The sequence below is a fragment of the Helianthus annuus genome, chromosome 14, assembly GCF_002127325.2.
Source record: "Helianthus annuus cultivar XRQ/B chromosome 14, HanXRQr2.0-SUNRISE, whole genome shotgun sequence".
Classification (NCBI taxonomy): domain Eukaryota; kingdom Viridiplantae; phylum Streptophyta; class Magnoliopsida; order Asterales; family Asteraceae; genus Helianthus; species Helianthus annuus.
Window position 1 is genome coordinate 36,078,708 of NC_035446.2, and position 4,514 is coordinate 36,083,221.

Below are 4,514 nucleotides of genomic sequence, written 5' to 3' on the forward strand. Positions count from 1 at the left end.
AAAAGGATACTTAAAGATCACTAAACGGAATAGTTTGACACTTTAACGAACCGGTATCTAACTGAACAACCGGACACTACCTGAAACACCAAAATTACACTAGAAGCATTGTTTCTATGTTTCTGAGCTAGTTATGATCCCCGAACACCCTAACACACTATATAACACATGATATGCATAAACACTAAACTTTACACTTGAATTCTAACTTAATCACTTAACTTATCATTCAACTCTAACCAAGACCCCCCCCCCATTCTTGTGGACGGGTATGTGGGTGGCCCCACCCCATGATCTCCTAAGATCCACTAAGATTGATTAAGATTATGATCTTGATATGCCTTGTACTTAAGGAACATAAGACCCTTTGGATAAAAGAATTAGATGGTTATATGAAGGACTAAAGCTCTCATTCTCTCACACACTTAACACTACTCATCTCTCTCCCTCTCCCTTGGCTCTCGGCCGTGAGCAACAACAACATCATCATCATCATCAGTCATCAAGTTCCATCCATTTCCAAGTTCATTCAAAAGTGTTAGAAGGTGTTTAATGAAGCTTGGTGGTCTTGGAGCTTGAAGGACCTCTCCCAATAGCTTTTATCCATCACATTTGCCATCATCAACTTCTTGTGTTCTTCCGTAGCCTTTGTGCTAGTAGTAAGCTTCATATCACTTGATCCTACTTCATATTTTGATGAATAATAGATGATGAACATTGTTAGTCTTGATGAACACTAAAGAAGATAATCTTGAAACATGAACATAAGCTTAATAACATATGAATACTTGTTGATTTGTGTTTATTTGCTTCTTGATGATTGATTATTAGTGTTAGTGATGTTAGACATCATAAGAAACCTACTAGATTGTGATTAAACACATGATCTAGTAAGTTAAGGTGATGATCTTGTGAAAGATCAAGATCATCATGCTCTATGTTTTCATGAACTTGAAAAATGAATATGATTATATGAATGATGAAACATGTAACATGATTACTAGACATAAATTTGAATGTTTTCAAAAATAGTTTTCCAAAGAAACCAAGTTAAATAACAAGATTTACATGAACATTGTTTTTAAAGAAACTAATCATGTTTCTAGTGATGAAACATGTATAAGAATACATTGTTTACAAGAAAAATTCAAGAGAATGATTTTTGGAAAAATCATCTAGTAAGTTGTAAACACCTAAATCTTTCAAGAGTGAGGTTTATAAAGAAATAAATACATTTTGGAGGGTAACTAAGTCTGCTAAACACACTACCAAGTTACTACAAGTTTTTATGAAAGTTCAAGTTCATGATTATTATGTAGATAGCAATATTTTGGCACTTGGTAAGTATAAGTTATTTAAGATTGATTGTTGATTGTTGGTGATGATTTCGAAAAGAAAATGATATGCTTTAATAGCATGGACACCTCCATTTTTAGGGGAAACTATGGCAAAATTTTCTTAAAATATAAACACTTAGAAAAATATTTTCTAAACAAATATTTACAAGTGAGTTTTAACTATGGTTTTCAATATAAACTTTGCCGTAGATTTTGTTACAAAAAATACAAGTATTGGAGGTTGGTTTTTGTAAATAAAAATAACTAAATATGTATTTGAAAGATATATACTTAGAAGACACATTGCGTGTGATTATTTGTATATTTTGTGTATTAGTTATATTATTTTAGGATTAAGGTAATATAACTTACAAAATACCATGAATTTGCAATCCAAAATAATATCAAAAATCATAAGGAATGTATATAAGTTACACACTTCATATTGTGAAACCGAACGCAAGAACGTAACTTACAAAATATTCCGGAAAATACCGTTATAAATATTTTTGGTAAATATTATTTTGGATATACAAGACATGAAAATATGATTTTTGTAAATATTACAAAAGTAATATTGTATTTTCGACAAAGAGAAAATATATTATTTTTGGAAGTAAGAATATATTTTCTTGAATATTTGGAAAATCTATGATTTTTAGGAAAAATATATATTGTGACACCTGTGTCACTTCAGTCATCAAAAAAATACCAAACCAATGAAATATTGTATTTCATACTTGGTATTTGTATAAATATGTGTATCTTTTGCACATATCAATTCTTGTTCGCTTTCAAGCTTTAAATCGCTTTCTAGAAGGTTGTACGCGTACGGATGCGCAAATATAACCAGTTTAATGCAAAGAACACTCCGGAATAGTGAAATAGGCTTAACATACCTTAAGTAACCTTTACATAACTTAGAAATAAGTTTTGAAGGGTTTGGTGTGGCGAAATCAAGCTTATTCGCTTACATGGACTAATTTCGACAAACTATGAAAGTATGCCGATTTGTATTGTAACAAACATTCCGGAACATGACCATAAGTTAAACTTACCCTAAATATCCTTTACATAGCTTAGAAATAGGCCTTGAGGGGTTCGGTGTGCTAAAATGAACTTTTTGGTCATTCAGGGACTAAAAGCGTCAAAAAGTGCATAAGTTTGCATTTTCGCGCATATCTTACGTTCTGAATACATCTGGACATTAAAAAATTTATGTAATCATTAAAATATTTTATTTTAGTGATTGGCATGATAAAATTCCATTCGTCGCGTAATTTGGATCGTTTTTCGCATTTGTTCGTGTTTCGTCGTAATTAACCGAACAACGCAACCGTACGACCAAACGAACCGACATCCGAGATATTTTTGAGCATGTTTCATGTTCCCTATACTTTAACTTCATTTTAGAGCCTTGAAATGGGATTAACGGGGCTTAAACGTGTCAAAAATGCATCAAAAACCATGTTTTGCACATTCAGGGACAAAAATTGACATTCTGCCATAGTTATCTTAGGAAGGGACCAAAATGAAAAATCTAAATTCTAGCTTGTTCCAGCTTTTCCCCTCATTTGCACATGGTTTTAATGAAACTAGGGGCTCCCATGGTTTCACAAAACCATGGGCACATGTGTACAGATGAGATCGAAGCTCGTTTTACGATGAACGATCTTAACGGTTGTGCAAAAACTATATAAACCCCACCCCCTTTGCTCTCAAACTCACATTTGATCTGATTTTCATTCTCTAAGTTGAAGTCTTGCACTTCATACCTGGGAATAAATTTAATCAAACCTCCTTGGACCTTTTGTAAGTCCTCTTTCGTTCTTTTATGCATTTTTAGCGTGAAAGTCAAACTTCGTTTGACTTTCTACATTGACCAGTTTATGGTCAATACGAAGTTCGTTTGAACTTCATAATGTGAGTGTAATGATGATGGTTTTAGTCTCTTATGACTATACCTACTGATTACCACGTTATCTAGGCATAGTGGCGAGTCGTAGTTTCGGCCAAAATGCGTATTCTTGCGTATTTTGTAACCAAACTCCTTTTAGGTATCAAAACCGTTTGTTTTGATACCAAACCAGTTTTCTAACTTCGATAAACATGTTTTAACACGTTTAGCTCGTCACTTTAGGTTTAGTGCTTGTGTAGAGTCCTAAGTCAAGCTGTCTAAACAACCGCTTAGACTTTCGAACTAGACCCGTTTGGTCGATCATTAGGAGCCAACCAAACATGTTTAGTGACCATAGTTGTATAGGGAATAACCTTCTGAGATTATACCTTATGGTCACTTCGTTTAAGTAATTGTATGATAGGTAGTTTATATGCCTTAGGTTAATGACCAAAATGCCCTTTTTACGCATAAATTCATTTTAAGCCTATGTAACCTAAATTTTGACATCTAAACTGATTAGGTAACATTATTAGACATGTTAAGGCATATATTACTTGTCATAGGACTAGTTAGGCGGTCCGAACGCGTTTTACACAAACAACGCGTTAAAGTAGCGTAAGCTACCTAAACGGGTCGTAATGGGTCGTAAGCACTTAGGTTAGGTTTCATTTTAGTATGTAGGCTTTGTTAGACTATATCATATGAGTTCCAATACTCATTTGGTTTACGAAACCTCATACTATCCAATCTTCCGATTTAGGTCTGTTTATTAACTTAGCTACCTATATTAGGTGCCGTTTGATTTCCGTGATCCCTCTAGCATTGCTTGGTAGTTAGTCAAGACTTCTAAGCATCCTCAAGTGAGTACATAGTCCCCTCTTTTACTGTTTTCAATGTTTTGGGGTGAAGCATGTGTACCTATTTGTTATGTTCATGATTTCAAAGTATAATTGATTATACATATTAGTACTTATCTTTTGACAAACTGAATGATTATTTATGGTTTAAGCACTGATTTTTCAAAGATTATAAAATTAATTGTTGAATTGTACTTATTTTATGTTCACCAGACCGATTGGTAGTATGATATAACGCTATAGGATTTGACACCCCATTCCTGTTGTCATGGAATGTCTAAAACCAATTTATTTTTATCCAAATAGGGATTGCCTTTGTGGTATTCCTATAGTCTCAAAGGTGTAGTTTGATGCACTAGGTCTGAATGAATTCTTAAATCACATTATTTTTGTATGTTTAGTTATACTCCCAAAAGTATA